Raw genomic sequence first — 23,799 nt, 5'->3', positions numbered from 1 at the left:
TTCGAACGCGTTGAAGTACGCGCCCAGCGAGAAATGCTCTCGCCAGGTTCTAATGAATTAACAGATTGACCGTCAACGCTGCTTCCGATGAAGGATGACTTGCTTTGACGCCAAGACTGTCGTTTCAGTTAGAAAATACCAAAACGGGACGAACAAAAAGATAGGAAGCTCCCATATGGTTTTCAAATTTATTGGGAGATGGTCTCTTACGAAAAAATTTCTTTGCTCTAAACATTTACACGCACAAATAATTTTCATTACATTCATCGTAATTTGTTTAAAATTAAGTTGTATTCGTTGATTATAAAGGAGTTTTAAAATAACATGTCAGCAGAATACTTTAATCTCGTACTGCATATTGGCTAACAATCCGATCAAGGACCCAATTAAAACAATCTGAATAAAGTTCACCGAGATAATTTTATCTGATTTGCACATTTAATAACCCTGGCAGGTTCGAGTTACTTACTGCAAAGTTCGAGTAGATATTTCATTAATTCGTGAATGTATAAATAATCAATTAAATAAATGCATTGTCTATCATTTCTTACATATGTTTAGGAAAACCGGAGCAATTATGAGGAGGTGCGTACGTAACGCGATGACAATGTGATGATGAATTATACTACGAGTACCTTCTGTGAAGCAGTTTCGTGTTTGCTTAGGATCTTAACCAGTTAACTTTGAATAAACGTATTCTGGCAGACAAATTAGACACGCGAACTCGAAATTAGAATGTTATTTCAATTGATATGAAATTTAATTATTCTGCTGCGACCGAGATGAAAGAAGTTCGTTAATTGAATATTTGAGTAATAGTTCTGTAATCATATAATATTATAGTGTAATTTGTTGTACTCACAATGTATAGTAGGTAGGTAATTGAAAATAGAATTTCGGCACTCACCTGAAACAAAAATTTATTATTTATATAAATGGAATATCTTAGAAAATGTAAGAATATCTAAAAAGGTACAGAGTTTAATCAAGTCGTTTTAAAGGTATTCTCACGTTTTAAAATGGAATCATTTTTCTGTTCAACGCGGACAGAATAAAAGTTACTTTATTTCAACCTAGAGAAATGAACGTTTCATGTGCAACTGTAATAATATATTATACACGTAAGATAAATGTTCAGTTTCGGAACGATCTCTTGTTCTAGCTTTTTAAATTCGTTCCAAAGACCACTATAATAAAAGTAACCCATGTAGTTTGTAAAGGACTCCTTAACCCATAATGTCGGTCTTGATACCTCACAAAAACTATTTCGCATTAGAAAGGACACATTAATCATGGAACTAATTTCAATGCGGTTAATATTCCATCGTTACAATGCAGATTCCCATTATATTTCTTTCTCGGTCTCCAAACTACGATAGATTCACCAATTGAATTATTGCCACGAAATGAATCACCACCTCGCATCTATTTTCCCCGGAATATCCACATTTGGAAGCCTACCCCCGATCGATCGCCAGCGAACTATAATTCTAAAACGATTCCAATATTCCGCGAAAGGCACGTATACGTTGACCCGCAATGAGCGCAACGAAATTGTTAGCAGTCGTTAATACTTCCCGGCCATCCGGAATCCACGATTCAATTTAAATATAAATTTAGTGCGCGATAACCGCGTAACGATAAATTCATCCCTGCATAATTCCTGGCGGGAGGGGCGGGGGAGGAGGGGGTGGTACAGCTTGGGCACGTGCACGCGAATGCCAGGAAACTAGAATTTTCGAGATCACGCGAGTCCCGGGTCCCAGTGCCGGTGTACTTCTGCCATGATAGAATCATACGGTACGGTAACTCAACTTTAAGGGCCGTCCGCCATAACTCGAAACTTCGTTTATCAAAAGATGTCCGTGGGGACGGTCTGTTAGGGATGCGAACCTAACATGTAACTAGGAAGGCTCGCAACTCAATTTGCGACCGCGAGCTTTACCCGACCCGCGTATTTACGGATACCAGGGGAGTCAACGCTCGAGGACTCTTGAAGTCTGCCTGGAAGGAACGGAGGAAGAAATGGAAAAGAAATCCTGGAGTACCTCATGATTCGAGACAACAGACAACGATAACTCTAATTATAGAAATTGCAACAAGTGTTTAAGTTTGTATATTAGCAATCGCTTGGGTTCAAGAATAAGTTTGAGAAATTTGATCTATCTCTTGCAAAGTCCTTATTTATACGTTCGAAATGGCGCCTCAGGCGGTGACTCACGGTCTGAGGTGTGTTCCTTTGACTTTCCTAAACTATGGCGTGAGTTACAGTTATAACCGCACTACCGGTACGGGGATGCTTGCCGTTTGTAACACGGGAGTATTTATCGATGCGTAACAACGTCATCGGCTCGCTGACGCGTTCATTGCGAGCTATGTGCACTCAGCGTACCTTTAATAAGGTCAACAACAATTAACAGTCCTCCGGGTTGGCTCGCGGGCTTTTCGCGTACGCGGTCGAGCTGTACTCGTAAGAAATTCAGAAACCAGTTAGGCACCGCTGGATGCAAATATTGACCTGTCGATGGTGGCGGTAAATATCTTCGCGATAACTTGGAATAATTATTCCTCGCTTCTACAAACACTCTTGGAAATTCGCAGCTCGGAATAATTGCAGGATCTCTCTTTTGAATGGCTTTGTCGCTGTAAAGGGTCCCTGGAGTCCTCGGGAGAGCAGTTGTAATTAATAGTATTGAATTCGAATGGTTCGCTAAGAGAGTAGATAATCCGTCGATTAACATGGTTAAAATTATCGAAATTTACGGAAACAGAGACGAACGTAATAAACAGAATAGGATTAATGGAACGATTAGGATAATTTAACCCTTTTCACTCGGAGCCATATCGTTACAGAATATGCAAACAGGAATCATGTCGTATTACATAATGTAACTTATAAAGCATGTAATTTACTGTAATGATACTCGAGCTTATATGAATCTTTAGACATTGAGAAACATATTTATAACATAAATCACAATTTTATACTTTTCTAGTATGCGATAATGCGTGAAACAGTCATAGATATACATTGATAGTTTCAATCTTTTAAGTTGCAATCTTAGGCTCCATTGTTTATCTTTCAGAGTTATTCTAGGTAGTAACAGTTAGTGTCTCAGCCTGTATATCTTAATAGATGTACATTTTTATTTAATTTTTCGGGATATTTGAATAGAAACTTTCAAGGAATCATACACTTTTACAGATTTTAATGCAATCGATATGGTTATCATTATAATAAATATAACAGAATAATGAGTATAATTTGCTGATACCATACGTTATTGTTTACTGGATCCCGAGGATGAAATTCGTGATGTTCTACCGTTGTTAGAGCTTACTGCGGAATCTATCCGACAGAAGAGTAGTGAGCTCGATGGCGTACAATATTTTTTAAGCTGTGTACGACGAGTATACGAGCAACTCGGTAAACACGTTCGAGTAAGTGTCATAAGTTTCTATGGCTACGAGCAAACGCATCAGTGTCTTCGATCGCAAGATACATAAAACCAAAATAGCTCGAAGTGTGCCCACTGTGTTGTATTGATTCAGACATCTTTTCCATTGCCAGGCAGATATTATTCGAAACGGTAAAACGAGAAAAATTAACGAAATCTAAGCGGTCGGGAAAATAACATTGTTTTAAATAGGACGTCCACATTTTAAGCTATTAAGAAAATAATTACTACTACCTCGGTGTTGGTATACGAAGACTTATACCAGATTTGCCGGATTATACCTTTTGGATGCTGGAATTGCGAGCATGATACTTGATAATACTTTTTCATGATAGTTTCGGAATAACATAACTTATTCAGAATAGCGCAAGCATGCTGATACACAGATGTAGTGGGCTGACACAAGCCGGATTCTACACGCAGAGATTCCATTAACGCCAAAAATGCATGCTAGGAGCATTCTGGAAATTATTCAATATACGTTTACCGCTGCGGTCCGTGAATGCATCACTGTTTGCCATTCATAGTGACACAAATCAAAAGATATCGATTTTGTTTTTGACACAGAAATGAACTTCATAACTACAGTTCTGTTGTCGTGTAACGTGACATATTTCTACGCCTATTAATTTAGCATCAGAGACAATATATTGTTTTTGGAGATAATCATCAAATTAACGTTTGCAAAAGCAAGATAATAAATTGTTCATTCATTCAGAATTTTTAGATTCCCCAATTCAGTTGAACTACCATTCATTTTTTATAGGTAGATTGTCATTTGCACCCATAATGATGCGCAACGTGAACGTTATCGAATAGCACAGAGGATATCGATATCGTGTCGGGTATCTTCGCTTTCGTTACAACGAGAATAACACGATGGTAATTAATTGATCAGCGAGGCGGGCGCGTTCTAATGTTAATGGCGCGAAACACACTGTGTCGTGTATTTTCGGTGGGCCTAATGAATTGCTAGGACGGTTCATGCGTAACTTTTGATCGCGCTAACATTACCAGGCAGGTCCAGGCGATGTGTGCGCGCACGTATGTGGTGCTCATCGTTCGATATAAAGGATTGTTATTTACGGCACGGTTTATATTTCATCGGAATATAATGGAAAATAGACCCCGGCGTTATGCGGAACGTATAGTTTCACCTTTCTCGACCCCCCGACGGGCGCATATATATCCTTGCCGTTCTCACTTTGGCGCGCGACCAACGGTGGATGCATTTTGACGTTTGTTCGTCGCTGAAATACGCGGCTATAAGCATCTCTGTAATTATTCGAACGTTATATTCACGGTCCGGGCACGCGCTGCTATCTGAAATTATTAATCCATCCGGCGAGAGTTCCATTCGATCGCGTGCGACCGCGCGAAACGAGTCGCTTCCAACGATTTATCGTCATTTACGGAGGCGAGACTCGACTTGTCCCCATCCAATTTCAACCTACTTTACCAAGATGATAGATTACGGGTGCTAGTTGCTCCCTGTAAAATATTGGGAGGGTAACCGTAGGATTTTGGAGATACGACTAATTGGACGTGTGTGCCTTGTATTATCGGGTTATCACTAGCTTAAAAAATAAACAAATTTTAATGCACATTCAATGCCACTATTTTTGTCTTATGTATTTTGCCAAAAATCGCAATATTTGAAGGCTTGTATTTCCCCAACGGTTTTGAAACGAGCAAAATAATGACTTGGAAACAAGTGATTTTGCCAACTGCTTTTTTTCTTAAGAGGATTAGAAAGCCTCCTATCTGGTAAAGAAAATGCATTATGTTGAAGAAAAGTACGTAGAAAAATAAGGCACTCTATTTGTATGTGAATCTATTACCAATATAGTTGTGTACAAAAGTTCCGATTTATATTTAAATGATCCACGTATATTACAACCAAGGATTACCGTGAACAATAAAACAACGTCGTAATTAAAACTTCAATGCCAGTGACTCACCCAAACATTTATGCACGTTTCATACTTGAAGCGTATAAGAAATGCAAAGGAATATGCTTAGATCATCCAAATTAGAAACAACGTAATAAAACACGTGTAACTTCAGATTCCTCCCCTTTTCATAATACGCACGGTCCCGCCTCACGAGGCAATTTTCTCTGCATTTCCATCGCATAGCTTCCTCTCGACTGACTTTTTCCCATGCCTTCCACCATCCCTCAAAAACAAACAGACGCGCATTCTCATTACAGTATGTAGATACTCTTAAAACTATGATTAAAGACACTGTATGCTCAGGAAACTTTAAACTAAACCTGTTTTCATTGAAATTTTCTCAATCGATCTACAAATAAATTTCATAGAATTCGTTTAGGGTACTTCTCAATTTGTTGATCGCAATAGAGAATTAATATTCGCGATGACATAAGGTTCCACCATGTCTAAATTCATACACATATTAAAAAAAAAATGTAGACTGCAAGCAGTCCGGCAAAGGTGATTCGATCTCAATAATCCGGGTATTATTCTTGAAACAATGTGCGTAAGCACTTCTAAAAAGGACAAATACAAGAGTTGAACTATCTCTCCCGAAAACCATTGTTCCAAGCCGCGCTTAATTCCAGCTACATGCGCTTATCGCAGCCATGTAACGGTTGAACTTTAAAATTCGATGCAATCCAAACGAACTTGCGTGCACTTCGGTCGGAACCGCTAGAAGACGTGAAAGCCTTTGAAATTTGGTTGGGACCGGCGAAGAAGCCGTGAGGTGGTTCCAAGAAGGCTGAGAATTTCAGCTAAAGTCAGCCGGAAATCGGGGAAACGATGTTGGGCAAACGAGCCCCGGCTACCGCATCCGACTGGTCGCTAGCATCGCTCGTTTCTCCCAACTTTTTCTCAGGTAAGGTTGCGCGCACGCGAGTCTCAAAGGTTGCAATTTCCCCCACCAACGAGACTAACAATAAGAGTAGCGAACTTTCAGCGAATTCCTGCACCACGCATCCACGCCTCCGCATGCACGGTCGCCAACTTTTCCACGTCGAGTCGCGACCTCGTCGCTCCTGGCCGAAAGAGTGCATTCAGCCTGTGTTCACCAACTTCGTGGCCGATAGGCTACGTTCCTCTTACTTTCCTCGCTATCGAATATAACAGGGGAGAAGTTTTGGTATCAGTGGAAATTTACCACACTCTTGTTTTTTGCGGTTACCAATGTTTTCAAGCGCTCAGAGTCGAATATTATTGACAAAATTAGTTGGAAAATTCTAGACGCGTTAGTCTCTGTTTTACTTTGTATTTCTGGAGTTGATTATTCGAAAACCATAGAGTCTAAATGTCGTGTTAGCAGAAAATGATATTTATTCTACCGCCTATTCTTACAGAAATGAAACAATCCGCAATTTCCTTGCAAACTAGATTTCGTATTTTAGCAAATAGCTCGCCCTTGAAGCAAGGTTGACCAGTCGATTTCCAGAATTTACTATGCGCGTGTTCGCGAACTTCTCGGTGGGCAGACTCTTTTTTGTCCCTCTGGCGAGAGGGGTGGCTCGCGTGTCTGGCCGCGGCCGTCTCCGCCTCTCATCTTAGATACTTTCGACGGAGTTGCCCGACGGATGTGGAAAGGCGAGGAGGAAACGACACGAAAGGCCGCGGAACCTGGAGCACGGCCCTAGGGAAGAGAAAGGCCGTCGGAGACGGGGAGGGTATGAAAGTGGGCTGGCCACGGATTGTTACGAGAGCGGGTTTACGAGGTCCCGGTGGACAGGAAGCCAAGGAAAAGGGGACACGTCGCTCCTCACCGAAAGGGGAAAAGCGTTATCTTGCCGTGTGTGACTCGAATAACGAGAGCGAGCCTCCCCGTGAAGTCCGCTCGCCCAGACGTCTTATCGTGGCAACGTTAATGCGATTCCTGTTTCCGCGATTCCGAGACCTTCGTGCTCGATTTAGCCCTGTCTCATCGCGTTCAACGTAACCCCGATCGCTCCGCGGTTTGGAAATGATTCTTCCCTACGTTGAGATGATCAGGGAATCTTCAAAATCCTTCTGAAATGCGGAATGTAATCTTCTCTCTGGCATCTTCTCCGCGGGTTTGCGGGATGAGATGATGGAAGAAAATTGTTCGATTAACCCGCGGACAACCTTTGATAAACTCCTGTACGGCTTTTTCAAGGTACATTATATAAAACTTAACATATTCGCTACCGTTGACGTGAATTCACGTCACTTCAAATTCTATTCCTGGTTGTGAAGAAATTATGAAAATCTTTTTATTTTATACAGTACATATTTACAAGTACATATTTACAACATTGATATTTCAAAGCATATTTTTAATTTTTATCTTCGCCCTAACGAAACAAATTTGCGATGTTCAGCTTTAGAATTTTATTATTTTGGTCAGTACTCGGTATTAGTGGTCATGATCAAAAACGTTCGCAAAATGCAAGGAAAATTTACCTAAGGTCAATGAATATTTATTATTCCTTGTAAGACCTAAAGTTTGATCAAAGTAATTTAATTATCAACGTACAAGAATCAAATCAGATCTGTAGGATCCTTACGTGATCGACGCGCATCGATCCATCGTTTGATATAATTTCCGCGAACGTTCGAGAGAGCTTGAGCTCGTATCGCGAATAAAAGTCTATAAGAGACGCGGGAGTCGTTTCACGTACAGTCAACAATAAAGTTTCATGGAAACAAGGTGATCGAGACGATGAGTGGAACTTAATTGAAGAGTAATTGGATCGGGTCTAGAACATTATTGGTGCGGCGTGCCAAGGTAGACGACCCAACAACATGGAGGAACGTCAGAAAAGACAAAGTTCGTCTGATTCTTGATCCGACTAGTTTCATCCCTTTAAAAACAGTTCACAAATATTACAAGGTACGCCTTAAAGTGTATATATCCACGTATTTAAATTAGAGTATCCCACATCTCACGGTGTTCCATTATCTAGAATTCTAGAGCATGAGAGATATTCTTTGGTAACCGCGCATTTGTCGCGACACGTGTATTCCCAACATGACCCATTTCGCTTCCCTTCAAGATCATCTATAAATTATGCAGACGTCGGCCGTGCACGTGATATTAAAACGCCCCCTTCGCGTAATGTCTTCATACATATGCAACGAAGCGTGAAAAAAATTCCGAAACAGAGGACCGTTAAGGGCAACAAAGAATCGCGAAGTAGACGTCTGACAGGGCGCGCTATAAGGAGCGAAGGTAAACGCGCGCCTGGCGCTCTAATGCTTGAGAAATATCTGGCTTACGTCTGAGCCTGAAAAGTTCTTCCGAACGAGCGTAACAGTGTAATCAATATTTCTTTTAGTCATGCTGCATTTGCGACGTGCCAGACGGTTTCGGAAGAAACGTGAAAAATTTGTCTGTAAAATGGTCACGAGCTTCACATTTTCCTATGCTATGCTCTAGAAGGATTCAAGAAAGCAAATAAAACTGTTATTCTATTGGAGATTATATAAGGGGGGCGAAAAAATAATGTCATTTCTGCGAATGTCAACACTTGTTTATCATTTCTAACTTCATTGTGTACCAATTAATTTTTATCAATCTGGCATTGGAAATTTGAACACTTGATAGCAAACGGTTGTAGGTTGTTAGTAACGAGGGCGATTACGTAACAGTTAAAAAATAAAAACTTGTTATAAATTTAAGTGATTTAATTTAGTGTAAAAGAAACGACATTACTTTCTGGGGCCCCCCCCCCCTAATAAAAATACTATAGAGAAAACTACAATTTGAAATATTACCAAACTATATATCTAGTATTATCCATCCGGAATTAATTCAGGAGAAAAACAGACGATCTAATCGATAATTATGATTAAACGTATAGGATTATCAGCCTGGTCGCAATACCAACGATTAGTTTGTACTTTAATTTCGCCTAAATTCGGTTCCACCCCTAACAAATACATTCACCGCGACTGCGTTCGATCAACGCAATTTATACAACAAAATCGACAGCTAACCGATAATTAACAACGACATGATTACACACTGAGTATACTAATCAATACAATATAGCGGTATGCTGATTTCGCTGTTTAAACTGATACCAATGTTTCGTTTACAGAGGTAGTCCAACACGTCCCGGCAGCTGATGTTAAGCCGAAATAAATCACTTAAGCGTTTAATCTTGCGTTAAATTATTATCGAAACTTGAACTTTATTACAGCATACATGTGTATAAATTTTGCTTTCATTTTGATACACTGAGAACAACTCTCCTGCGCAGCCAAAATTCTTATTTTGAACTTGAATGGGGCCTGCAGAGGCGTCGAAACGTATTAATTAAAAATTAATCTTGCATATCGACTTATTATTTTGACTTTCGGTCACTCTCCTCGTACAAATACTCTACTATACGTTGACTATTCCCAACGAAATTATGTGGAATTCGAAATTTGGCATTATTCCGCTTCCGTTGCCGCGGGCGAAGCACTTTCGTCCATTAATATTTAACCAGTCATGCGAGTCGATACGCATTCGATTGACATGCGAGTGACAGTCGAAACTATTACGTAATCCACACGTAAATTCTGTATGCTCCTCGTGCGTACGAGACCGTTTCGCTAAAATTATGGCAAATGTATGGCTGCCTCCGAAAACGACGATAATTCGTCCCTGGTTAAATCCTGTTTTAACCTAGTTTTTTTTTACGTCAATACTTTCCCGTCCAAATCACCTAAAATACGATTCACGTTTCGAAATTTGCCAATCGATTACCTAACCAAAGCCTACAAGCGGAGCTTTATGCTGAAATCAATAACGCTCGTTACGACGAAACGGATTGAAAATCGTGATTCACAAAAACGATACCGTTACCGTTTCAAGAGGAATTTCATTCGAGCAGCGCATCATACACAGCAAGTCAAAAATTGAGGTGATTTTCCGTAGAAAACTACATCGAATCTGTGAAATAAAATTTGTCGATACGGACCCTCGTTATTAAGAAAAAACGATGATAAATATTCTAGTGGTAAGCACGCGATTGAGGGCGGCATGGTCTGGCATGTCTGACCATTGCTCGCTATTTCTACTTGAATTATGGTTTGCTTCTTCTGTGACTTCTCGAACTTTGCTTTTTGGTGATCGTTTTAACAAATGAACATTGTTGACATATTTTTAAAGTAAAATTCAATTCTAATTTCTTACTATATGTTCAAACTGCTTTTGATATTATTAAATAATGAATTCACTTGATATTTTAGTAATATTTTTGATATATAGAGCGCTTGGTCCAGGACCTATTAGTTAATTGCGTCGATATGGCTTATCTAACAGGCATTACATTAGACGTGGCACTATTAATCGTTTGAACAGTCTCTAATTACTCGATAGATCATTAGTACATAATTGGTTTAAACAGATTGTTCAAACGATTAATAGCGTCAAGTTTGTGGCAAGCGCTGCTAAATTCTACTGATGATTCCGACTAGTAGATTCAGGATAAAATAGTAATGCTCTTTCTAAATTGGGATTAGTGGTATTTTATGTGTCCATTTCAAAGTTTGCCTTACTTTGTCACTCTTAATAAAGTACCTATTTCGGGATATTCATTAATCTTATGAAATATAAGTGTTATATCCAAACTTTTACAAACAGTTGAACTATGAATGTTCTTAAAGCAGAAAGGAAGTGAACGTAGAGTTCGATAGCACACGAATAACTCCCACTGATAAAAGTGAACAGATTTATCCAATCCCGGGTTAAGATTATCCTGTCTAAGCGACTGGAAGATACACTTTTATCCTCCGTCAACGATTCTCGATGAATCGATTCGCGGTGAACGACCAACGGACGCTGCAGCTATCCGTCTGACTTTTCGCCACGCGTGAATGAAAAAAGACGAGCTCGGCGGAGTCGAAAACGAGTCGAAAACTGCTCAACTTTTACGGCCGATGCAAAACAGGCATGGCTTATCGCGCGCGTGCTCGCACGGTGATTTATCCCTCAGGATGTCGGGACCTCCGCCTCTGGTGGCCTACATACCGAGAGTTATACCCGTGCCGTTGCGCTGTGTCATACGAGTCACCACCGCGAGACGAACAAGGAAATAGGAACATCACCTTGCTCGAGCATCGCAGGAAATTCCGATGACAACATTCGAACACGATGCAACGACTACGCTCGCTAAGCGCCTAACCGCGAAAATGTCGCGCGATAACCGCGCTCGTTTCACCTCATGACACTTTTTGCGATCCATCGGACGAATAAATGGACGATAAATCCGCGATGATGATGGTCTACCGGGAGTAATATTTTTTGGATCAATGATTCGATGGAGTAACGCGACATGGGACTGGTAAGTCTGTGGTGCAAAGGGTTATGTGAACTATCGAATATGTAGGTGGTTGCCTTTTTTTTCGTGGTGAGAGTTTAAATGTATTTGGTCTACATAGGAGTCATTGAAAGACTTTATGTGATTGTTTCTAACAATACTTGTTGCTTCATATCCTGCAGTATGCATCCTCCTGGACGATGGATTTGTCGTTGAGTAGCTCTACAGATGCAGAGATTTATTGGCAGCTTACTCCTGGATTTAGTCAACTGGTCTCTTCGGTGAGAAATCGTACAGCAAACGTACATACCTTACCACTAACACGATAATACTCCAGGTAACACGTGGCCAGGACTGAAGGCGATAAAGAAGATTTGTTGCGTTTTAGGAACGATAGCAGATTTGGATTAGCTCACACTGAGTCAGAATTGAAAGACGATAAAAAGGATTTGATACCTATTAGAAGCAGTATCAGATCTGGGTTAGCTCTCACGAGGTTAGAATTGAAAAACAATAAAAGGGATTCGGTACGCATTTGGAGAGGGATTCCAACGAGATTCCAAGATCGTAGCACAGGTTCTGCGCTTTCGAGACGTAAAGGATTCGCATCATATCATACTTTTCTATTTTAGAATTGTCAAATTGCCCTCCAGCGTCGAATACCAAAGATTTTAACTCAATTTCTGATATCGGAATAAATACACTGACTAATTAACTGCAAATTGCTGTTGTATAAAAGCTTTGTCACGGTATCGAAAAAATATTATGGAAGCTAGAGTGTTTTTCGATAGGTAGTGTTCGCGATACGTGTATCTATCTATGCAAACAGTGGATAAAAAAAAAATTCAGAATCACTCTAGGCTACAGCGTGAATTGGCTCCTGTGTACACACGATAGAGAGAAATACTCGATGTTTTTACGTAATTGGGTACTTGTAATCTGGCTGTCCATGGTAATTAGCGTAATTTCAATACTTGAGCAGAAAACACTTTTTCACAATGTGTGCGGTTTATCGCGTGTTCATCGTTGCATAGCGTGCGGCCACGGCCACTGAAATCGATACACCAGGATATTAGCGATATTAATGCTTTCCACGTACTTTGCAAATCTTTCCCTCATTTTCCGTGTGTTTTCCAGGAAACATATGTCCTCCGCGTTCTGAGATTATTGAGATCAAACTACAATTACGTCCTAGGAATGCATGTACTTGTAAAAAAATTAAATCTTTGTGTATCATTCTGAAATTGAGAATACGATTAGAGGGTACGGATTTCGCTTGATAAAAAGACGAGATTAATTCGCATAATAACTTTCATTTCGTTTCGAATGATACACGCGTTGCTTTCGAGATTTAGAATCGTACTGTCTGTTTAAAGTTGCATACATATGTATATAAATAAATAAAAAAATAAATACATATATATATTGGACAGATCCATTACCGTTCAAATGTTTGTTTTCGTTCAAAGAAACAGAGAGATAAGAAATGAGTGTCGACGTATTCGGTGGAGGCATACGGTAATTTAAACGTGGTATTTAAATTTAAATATTTTCGGAACACATTCAACATTTATCTCTAGTATGTTCTCTATTTCCAAGCAAATAAATTGTTGCAGGTTCTAGTGTTCTACCCCGTAAATTTGTAAGAATGTCTGCTTATTCCTCGATGATCAACGAACACGAAGCGTGAGAATCCAAGCATGGAGTTGAAACGGTCGCGATATTGCAGCAAACTTCCGCCATTTCTGCGGGACTAATACAATTATGTGGAAGTTTAACAATCCGCAGCAACTAGCTAAACTAAACAGATTTCGTTGCGCGGGGAAACGTCAATTGCGACGTATGCGTTTGATTTTAACAACTTGTATACACCAATACGAGCCGACGGGCGCGCCACGGCCGTAACTGACGGCTTGACGTTTCCACGGCTGATGTGTACTGATTTTGGATTTCCATCGCCCGGAGAACGTATATTCCGCGCGTCACGGGTAATGAGGAAATCATGCCGAGTACAATTAATCCTGCTCGAGTTGAAATCGCTTCGACGAAATACCCTCAACTTCCGGTCGCGATATTGCCAAGACGATCGACAGGATCAAACCCCAATCGTATGTGTACAGGACAGTGGTGGGAAATATTTTCTGTTGGGCCAAATTTCGGATAAAATTTGAAACGAGATAGTACATTTCAATTGAATTTATCTAAATAGTTAATAGCCACGAATCGCTAGCGATGAAGAGGTTGGATGTTAATAGTTTAACGTTATAGCGAACTTATTTGCGAAAATAAAAGTACGAGGGTCTGGGATGATGATGATGATGGGAATGTCCTATCTAATGGAGGAAATGTATTTCTGTTAAAGGAACCTACCTAGAAAGATAAGGCACTCCATTTGTATTTGTATCTATCACCATTAAATTTTTTGTAAGAAAGTTCCGGTTTGCGTTTGAAGGATCCTTGTACATAAAGTATTCATCGGATAACAGTCCAATTTAGGCAGCAGTCCTAACAAGGCAAATGTGTTTACCGTCAACAGCGCCTAATTGATGAGAATATAAACGCCTCTGCCATTTTGCTGGACAAACGTGCTTCGCTATCGCGATGTTTTCTTCTGGGTGGCACCAGAAACGATCGAATACTGGGGGTTTAGGCGGGAAAAAGTGGAGAGAAAATAAAGAAATTGGTTCGTGGAACTCTTTCAAACGTTATCTCTATTGGCAGGCTAGATAACCGGCGGGTATTCTGATCGCGCTTCGAAACGATATCGTGTTCCCTAACTGTAATGCATGACGTGAATGCGTCTGTGTACGTCTGTTCACGTACAAGTAGGCAGGATGTAAAGAAGGGAGGCAACTGGATAGGCAGCCGGGGGTGTAACAAATAACGCCCGCGCACTTATCTGAGTCATGCACTTTTCAGTGACAAGGGCGTATGATTTATTGCCCACAAGCTTGCTACAATGAGTCCAGGACGTGTTAAACTGACCGCGTTCATCATTAAAATTAATGGGTATTGGATACCGTCCGCGCCGCCGGAGGAAAGGGTGGCAGAGGTGGCCAGGACAGATAGAGGGGTAGTTCGCGCGGAAAAAGGCGTCGTAATCATTTGCTCGTTCTAATTACTCGTGGCTTGGAGTTCTAGCGTGATATATATGTTTATAAGAACTGGTTCGATAAAAAAAGCATTGGAGGATTTTTGATCTCGTAGCAAAACTATGTTTCAGGATGCACTATTCCAATGTTCCCGTAAAACAATTTTTCGATCGAGAGACAGTTCGAATCGAGGACTGAGAGAGATTCAGTGATTCGTCCAGGCGCTCAGGCTCGTCGAGGACGTAGCACTTCATTCGACTTCCAGTACATCCCCTATCATCTCGTCGGGCCATCTCCGCTATTCAATACCCATTAATTTTAATGGATGTTGGCGGTTAGTTTAACACGTTTCATACTCGCTGACACAATGGACGCCCGGTTTCCGTAACAATTCCGCGGAGCTGAACGTTAAACACCTGAGATGCGCCGTACGATTGACGCAAATGACCGTAACGCATTCTATGTGCAGCTTTACAGCCGGCACGGAAGTGCTTTTTACGTGCCCGAGTCTAACACGAACCTCTGGCAAGTTTTACATCCGGCGCGTATTACGAATTTCAATTCACGGCGACCCTACGTCCTCCTGCCGCCCCCATCGTGTGGGTTAAAATTCTGCCAAGGGGATGCTCGTATCGATTTTCCAACAACGAAGGTGAATTTTATTCATATCCAAAAGAAACTCGCGGCAAAGACGTGATTACAGGTGTTGTCTGTGAATAATTATTAGAGGGGGCAGAAAATAATGTCGTTTCTTTTACATTAAATTCAAACAGATAAATCTATTCATCGGTAGCGATGAAGAGATTGAACGTTCAATACAATAACGATACAGAAATAGTGAAGGCTAAAAGATTGAATGTCCCAAAAATAAACGGGACTCGATGCTTCCCAACCCTTACAGCCGTTTCAATCAAGGTCAAGTAGGAAACGACTCCGCCAATTCCATTTTGCTTCGCGGAGGGCTGTGCTCGACGATGTGCTTCAGTCAATAATAGGTTAACCTTGGGAGAAGAAAGTGGATCCACTAATCAATTTCTAACATTTAGATTCGGACAACTTAGCCTCCATTAGGGAACCACGAAGGAGCATTTATCGAATCACTTGTATAGTTCTCTTACATGAACATTTAGCGAAAAATTATCCCTGATCTTCTCCACTATCATTTCAAATATACTTAACGTAGATTTATCCAAATACCGAAACAGTACTGTTCAAACCATGTGTAGAGATTTGAAAAATAGTATTAAAATAAATTTCTAGTACACTCCCTTATTAGACCTCGAAGGGTTCAATCTGTCCTAGTATCTGGAACACGCAACAATGGCCCAAAGACAAGAACCCGTATCCCTACATGTTAACACGAGACTTCATCCGCGTTAACCATCTTCATCCAGCGTCGTTTCGGTTGAAAGCGATCGCCAACAATACACGCGACTCCAACTAGCCTGGATCGCTAATGAACCGCGTTACGACAATGAAATTTCATTGAACAGGTCGGTGATCGCGAAGAAGAGAGACGAAGGGGATGCATGCAAGCTAGGGGCTAGGAGACGGTGTAGGTAAATCGATCTGTCGGCGCACGTAACGCGCGGTTAAGTAGCGCGTTAAAACTCCGCGAACGTTCCGGGTATGCTTTCAGCATATTTGCATAGGACTCCACTTTGCGGCGCATGCACGCACACGCATCCGGGGAGTGTACACGGGCGGGTCGGATGTCTCCCGGACGTTTGTATGGACACGTGAAACGACAACGAAATTGAGTCGCGGCGGCATAATGCCTCCAGATGCGGAGGTTACTTAAGAAGTTGGGATCATCGGGACGCGGCGAGCGCATCCTCGCGGAACGGAATAACGATAGTCGTTTCATTGTTCGCGGAGCGCGTGATCGATCATCCGTAGGATCGATGATGATTGCTTGGCTCGTTCGTCATGGCACCTCGAGCGATCTCGAGATATCCTCGTGAGATATCGCCTTGGGACTGACAGGGTTTAAAGATTCTTCTTAGGGGAAATTTAAAATACGTTTTTCTACTATTTTGGAAACATTCATATGAATTGGTTCAATTATTGTACGAGGGTCATTCAAATATAAATTGGAATTTTTGTACACAACATTATTGGTGATATTAGGTTGTTGCATATGAAATGTCTTATAATTCGATCTCGTAGTTATCTTCATTCTGCTACGTGATTGTGGTGGCAGACGTTATTTGTTTGAAGCAGCTAAATTCTATTTCCAATTATAGGATCAGAAAGCTTTCTATTTGAAGGAGAAAATGTATTTCTGTTGAAGGATCCTACATAGAAATATAAGGCAACCATTAGTATTTTTATCTGTCCTCAATAAAGCGGTGCAAAAACAATCCGGTTTATATTTGAATACCTCTCGTAAATAAAAGGGGTACGTTTACTGTTTAACGTTGTTAGAATTTGAAAAATTGTCTCTATTTCTATGGTAATGTTTTGTCAGTCCCTCGAGGTAAATGCAAACAAACTTACAACAGTATGCATTCTCCGTTTACTTTGGCGTTCCATGCTATGCATATTATACGAATGTATGTTGACTTGTGGGAGTGATTGTCCATTTCCGATATAAACTGAAATAACGTTACCATCCTCTATGGCGATGGTTTCCAATTATAGAAATACAATGAGATGAATAAAGGCTGCACCTTCAAAAATATTATTGTCCAAGTGTAAAAAAAATAACTTTGTCTTCCTCTAAAAATATTTAATGGAAACGTAGGAAAATCGGAATAAAAACCATCGTGTTAGATGAAACCGAAGTATCGTTGAAGTACCGTGTACAAGAATCCCTGCAGCAATTCAACAGTTTAACTATTCTCGACCCGTAACGTGTTGAACGCTTTGCATGCTTGGCAAATATTAATTCCAAGCGAATTTTTCCAGCCGCGCCGAAGAGTTTTCTGCATTAACCGAGATGAAATGGCAAAAATAGAGAATGAAGAGATATCGCGAGCATGCTTCGAATATCAATACAATTTTATTTTCGAATTTATCGGACGATTCCCAGTACCTAAAGGGGTTCAGTGAATATTTTCAATTTACTGTGTAGATGATTGAAAGGGATGAAAAGTGGATGGACTATCAGAAGCTCTTGGTTAACGATAAAATATCATTTTCAAGTTTGTTAAGTATTTAAAACGGAACGTTCAACTTCTCTCGGGATACTTACGACTCGTTCAGGATCTAAAACAGTGCCGCTTGCATTTTCCTCTCAATTATGGAAATATGAAGGAGGAACGCTGGGAACTTCGACTATCCCGAGCATAGTTAATTTCTATTACATTTGTATATTTAATCTACCCTCGGAGGAGTAATCGTGCCAACAAGGCCAGAGATTCCAGAACTTTCGATAAAACTGTAAATAACGACGACTGTGAAACTTGAGTTTCCGCGAGGAGTTCGGTAACCCTCCAATTAGCAGCGTTTGTTGAAAATATTACTAACGCGACCGAGTAAGAAACACATCCACCCACGCAAGGTTTCAACGAAAGAACGTCGTATCCGTCTTCGTTGTTCACGGACAGTTCACCGTAATGTCTACATGTGTGGACAAAGGTACTGCTTGGACAAATTGCTTCTTTTCAGGTCAGACGGAAGATCAACTTCTGTTCTTTCGTTGGCAAAGAAACGGCGCGCGATTGTTAACAGAAACGAGTCTGTCTTTTGTCGCGACAACGATTGATTAATCTAAAAAACTGAATCTATCATTGGAAATCGGTAATCGATAACTGATCGATGTGAATGTACCGTATTAATAAAATATTCTGATTGAATAATCAAGAATGTTCAATTAATTATTCTTATCGATCGAATTACGCGGATGATAACATGTTAAAGTGATTGTACAATGTCTCTTGTTATGAGAAAGTCTATTGGACTGTATTACACACCGAGTAAACCTCACCTAGAGGTAATCTCGTCAGACTGGTTTAGTTTAAACGCTTCTTCCGACAGCTCAGTACAAGTTCTGAGGCCTTTGTTAAGAAGCAGTGTCTGTTCCAAGCATCTTATCATAAATTGTAGGCCGATAAGGAAGTTTAATATGCCAGACTCAAGAACATGTACAATTATTAAAAATAATATAGTTATCTATATACACACATAGACACACGTAAAGCTTCACACACACCTATATGCTTTACATTTACTTTATTGTTTGTACTTAAACAATACAAACACGATCATTGAAACACGTGTAACAAATATATAAATAATCTGATCACCGTAGTATCTGAAAAATATTTCCTTTCTAGCCGTAGTATTTCATCTAATAATGTTTAAATCAAAATTGAAATAAGAATAATAGAATAAAACATGTCACTAAATTTCTAAAGATTCAATTGTTAGATCAAATAAATATCAGAAATGAATTGTTGTGGGTTGGTTTTATTTGTTATCTATTATTCGAATCAAATGCTTACCCATCGATGAACTATAATTTTCAAAACAAACGCTGGAAAGATTAAATCTACTGCATAATAGATTTAAAACGAGATGATAAAGTGCTTCACTTGCCATTCCATTTCGAGAATTCAGTTACGGTCAGTTCTCGTATCGAGTTAAATTTATTAGCGTACCTATTTATTTCCACTGGATAACTATTATTAGCTTTTGATGTTTTCATTAAATTATACATCATTGCAGCAGGTTATAAAAATTACGAAATAACATCGAGCGAAATATTCAAATGAAATTTACAGTAAAAAATATGTCAATTTGGGTCAATAAAACCAACGCTCCGTACGTTACCATGCAATATTGACGCGTATTAAAAGTGACGGGTGACTTATCGTTCTGCGAAACGATGCTATGTTGCTGGAAATTGGCCGTGTATACTCTAATAAAAGTGAATTGCGTTTTACGAATAACTCGAGACTACCATGATGTATACCAATCCCGTAAGTGGATTATTTGCGTCTATATCAGTGGTTTCCAAACTTTTCGAGTGGCTCTACATTTGAAAAAAAAAGTTTCTGCACTCGAGATGTACGAGTCAATATATTTTTCGTACGTTTATTTCGTTTTCGGTATAAATACACGTATTTGATTTTCAGTTAGACTCATTCATCGAAATCGAATCCGAAATTTGACCAAAAGTAGAACAGGACGGTCAATAAATATTCAAAATTAAGTTAATTTACTTTTAATTTCGCTGAATTCAATTCTACGCTCGTGTGTACCGAGAGTGAAAAATACAATTATATAGATAGTTATATAGATTATATATGTAATTATATAGATAATCAAACGAACTAGTTAAAAGTAGAATACGACAATGGTTAATGCTTTCAGGTTATGTGACTTTTCTCGAATTAATTGGGGGATATCTAGATACGAACAATCTCTGTTGTGAAAAACGAGACAAATGAAGACAACGAAAGGCGAACTCGACGCGTTTATTCATTATACAGAAGTTTGTTTTTCATTGAAATATTTTCAAGTTTTTTTCAATTTTTCTGTAAAACAGCCTTCGTTGCCAAAAGCGCCAATTGCAAGTCGCTCGTCTATAAAAATTTAATTGCAAGATATACTGTAATGTTCTGTCAACTAGAAAGATATCAATTGCACGATTAATATGTAATAACTAATGTTAATATTTAAATCAATCATGTATGAGTAATGAAGCGAAGAATGTCACTTTCAGAATTGATCACGTCAATGTATGAATAATATCAATCTACGGTAAACTTTCCTTCGAAACTCAGGTCGCAATTGTCACATTTCGCCATGAAGAGCGTTCACTAATGAAATTGGAACAAAATTGAGAGCCTCGGAAATGTGGTAATTAGTAATATCAAAATGGAAAGATGATGCTGTGTTTCCAACTGGCAAAAAGCTTGCAAAAACGGTGAATATCATCTGCATGTAATATCAATTATTCTCCAATAATATTGTTTTCTGTTGGTATCAAAAATCATCCATGAAATGAATTTTCTGTATATGGAAAAAGGTTCGTTTTATAGTTTATAAATCAGTACTGTAATGTATTATAGAACTAGTATTTACAAATATTTATTAAAATTTATATTTATATTAAGTACTCTAGAATTTAGAAAATGGGTCGAAATAGATTAAATCTATGTTGATGTTCGAATAGTTTAAGCCTATTTAGTACTAGTATAAATTCTGTTTGAATCTATTTCAGGTACTGCTACGATAGCGACAAACTTAAATAGATTTTATCTGGCTCGAGTAAAGTAGGTTTGCAGTATTTATGTGCTATCCGGCAAGAAAAATAACGCTATTTACAAAACATACTGGTTTTAATCTTCAACTAATCCTGCAGTAGCTGGGAGAAAAACGGTGCGCCAGGAACTTCATTGCAGATTGCTCAGAATCTAGGGGAAAACTTGACCAACCGGTAAAAATCCTCTTTGTCTTTGATGTAGGGGGTTGCGTCTGCCAGTCGTAAATGGAGGCCGATGGGTTGCGGTAATAAAAGTAAGCTACTACTTTATCTAGCTAGTGGAACGTAAATAAAATGAAAATCTATTTTGGAAAATGCTTTGGAGTCAGTTTTTATATTGCCATAACCCAAAATAGCCATAGAGATTCTATTACCATGGATCGATTACAAAAAATACTGTATCTTTAAGTGGTAGTACTATTATTCACTACTCTTTATCTGTTAGAATCATTTAAAATTTAACCGAACAGTTAGTTAAAGATTGAGATTGAGTTCACTACAGATTGACATTCATATACAGTCAGTCCCATAAATATTCGTACCTTCTATGTCCATTAAAGAAATCTGTTTAAATTAAATGACAGGTTTGATATTTTCAAACAAATATGTCATTATTAATACATGCAAGTATAAAGTTTATTCATATACATATTTATGATGAAACATTTATTTGAAAATATGAAACCTATCATTTAATTCAGACAGATTTCTTTATTAGTCGTAGAAAGTATGAATATTTATGGGACTAACTGTATGTATGCGATATCTAGTTGAATATCATTATCTCCCTTTACGTACCAAACTTCCTTCCCTTCTCACATCGCAACTCGCCAAACTTCTAGCATTCCATCGAATTCAGTGTATATTTAAATGAAACTTGGGCGCAAAGAGTTAACCGTTACCCGCCAAAAAACAAAACGTCAAAGACGTACCATGTGACGCAGCGTCATCTAGCAGTTGGCCACAATTCTATTCCTTCCTATGTACAGCCCTAGAGAGAGACCCTTTCCCTTCAGTCTATTATAATTTAATTCTCCCGACTTTCCCCTGCCATTAACGTGACTGCGTCGCAAACCGTTCTCTAATGAAATCCCGCGTTCGAGCCCTGACAACCAGCAAGTCGATCGCGTTCTCCTAGTCGACCGAAGTGATCCTCGAGCAGCAACGTTTACGGCGTCGATCGGGACTGACACTCACCTCAATTCGATGCCCTGGTTCCGCTTGTCATTGATGCTGACGATCACGTCGCGTGGTTGTATGGTGTTGTCGTCGTTGCACTTTGCGGAAGTCACTTTGCCGCGCGACGGTCCACCAAGCTTGATCAAACGACTCGTACTTCCACGCGTTTGTCACTGGCTACCCCGGGGTGACAGTAACTGTTCTCAGAACGACCACGAAGAAGACGGCAATTCCTCTGTCGATGAACACGAGGCGATCGCACACCCTTTCGTCACTGACGCGAGATCTGTCAAGAAGCAACTTCCGTGGATCTTTCTAGAGCACTGCACTTTACCGAATCCGCGATCTCTCAGCTTGGCGCACTGTGTCTTCAACCAACACGGATGCACACTATGTCATCGACTGATGCAGAGCTCGATCAAATCCTCGATCCTTTACCTCGTTCAGCTAACACGAATCATCGATCCCTTGGACTAGGTTTCCAGTATTCCACAGACAAAATCCTTTATCTTCGCACTGTGTCTTCGGGAAACAGGAATTCTCAAGTTTTTTCTCCGCGCAATGTACCTTTGCTAAGCCCGGATCTACCCCAAAATCCTCGATCCCTCGCAAAGCACACCGAGTCCTGTATTACGACCTTTACGCGCGCGAGGCGATCGCGTGTCACGCGAAGGTTCGGTTCCCGCGAGTTTCGGGGCTCCTGGACACGTAACGTCGCGGAAGGAGCAAGCACGATCGCGATCTACGCACGATCGCTGATGGAACGCGACGAACGATGGCGATAAAACGGATTGCGACACGCGACTAAGTGCCGTGAGATCGACGTCAGCTGATTCGACGCAATCGACGGGGGCTGGGCGAGAGAGACACCGGAAGGGGATAGACGCGAAACGAACCAGCTCGCAACGGGGAGCCAGCAGGAGCGCGCGTGTTTGGCCCGCGCGACGACGTAAACACTCGGCACGAAAGCTCTCGACTGACTCGGCAGGGATGACCGAGCGGCTCAGTTCAGCGTTTCGCGCAAGTGGCTCGGTAACGCGGCGTAACAGTGCGCAAGCTGTGCTTTCGTGCGGCAGATGCAGCCTGGAGTGGAATCGGCAAGGTGACGGTTCGCTGTGCGTCACCGTCTCGAGACACCTCGTCTCTCGTCTCGTGACTCCTCCTATAGGTTCTGGATGTGCGTCTATTCCGTCACGAGTTACCGTTCGCTCGCTGCTGCGATTTCATCTGTCACTCTCGAGTACCCGCGCCACGCTCCCAGCCGTCCCGTGCGCAACGTTCACCCTTATCCCTATCCGTCGTGAGACTGACTGACTCCCGCTGACCGTTCGACCTGTATACCTGCGCCGCGGCAGAGCGGCCACGGTGGATCGCGAAAAGTAACTGGCGAGCCGACCGACCCCGATTGCCTCGAGTCTGCGCCCTAGCGACATTTCTCGTGTACCGGATATAAAATATAGACGGCAGCTACCCGTGTACGTGTACCTACGCGTCTCGCGCTCAGCCGTTCTGCTCCATTCTGCTCCATTCCGCTCTTTCGCGTAGCCCGCGCGCTCTCGTCTCTCTCCTCTTCGTTTTACTTTTGCCGCGCAACGG

General features: G+C 40.5%; 1 protein-coding gene across 4 annotated transcripts in view; it reads right to left on the bottom strand.

Annotated features, from left to right (window-relative positions):
- Positions 1-23,531, bottom strand: part of LOC128887652 (teneurin-a) — a 766,007-nt gene extending 742,476 nt beyond the window's left edge. For all 4 annotated transcript variants that reach the window (XM_054143776.1, XM_054143796.1, XM_054143805.1 and 1 more), the window contains exon 1: positions 22,222-23,531. The gene's annotated coding sequence lies outside the window, so the exon portion shown is untranslated. The remainder of the gene's footprint in view (positions 1-22,221) is intronic.
- Between the last annotated feature and the right edge of the window lie 268 nt (positions 23,532-23,799).

This window comes from Hylaeus anthracinus, unplaced genomic scaffold (genome assembly GCF_026225885.1).
Source record: "Hylaeus anthracinus isolate JK02 unplaced genomic scaffold, UHH_iyHylAnth1.0_haploid 0, whole genome shotgun sequence".
Taxonomy (NCBI): Eukaryota; Metazoa; Arthropoda; class Insecta; order Hymenoptera; family Colletidae; genus Hylaeus; species Hylaeus anthracinus.
The sequence above is the reverse complement of the archived record's forward strand: the minus strand, read 5'-3'. Positions and strand labels throughout refer to the sequence as shown.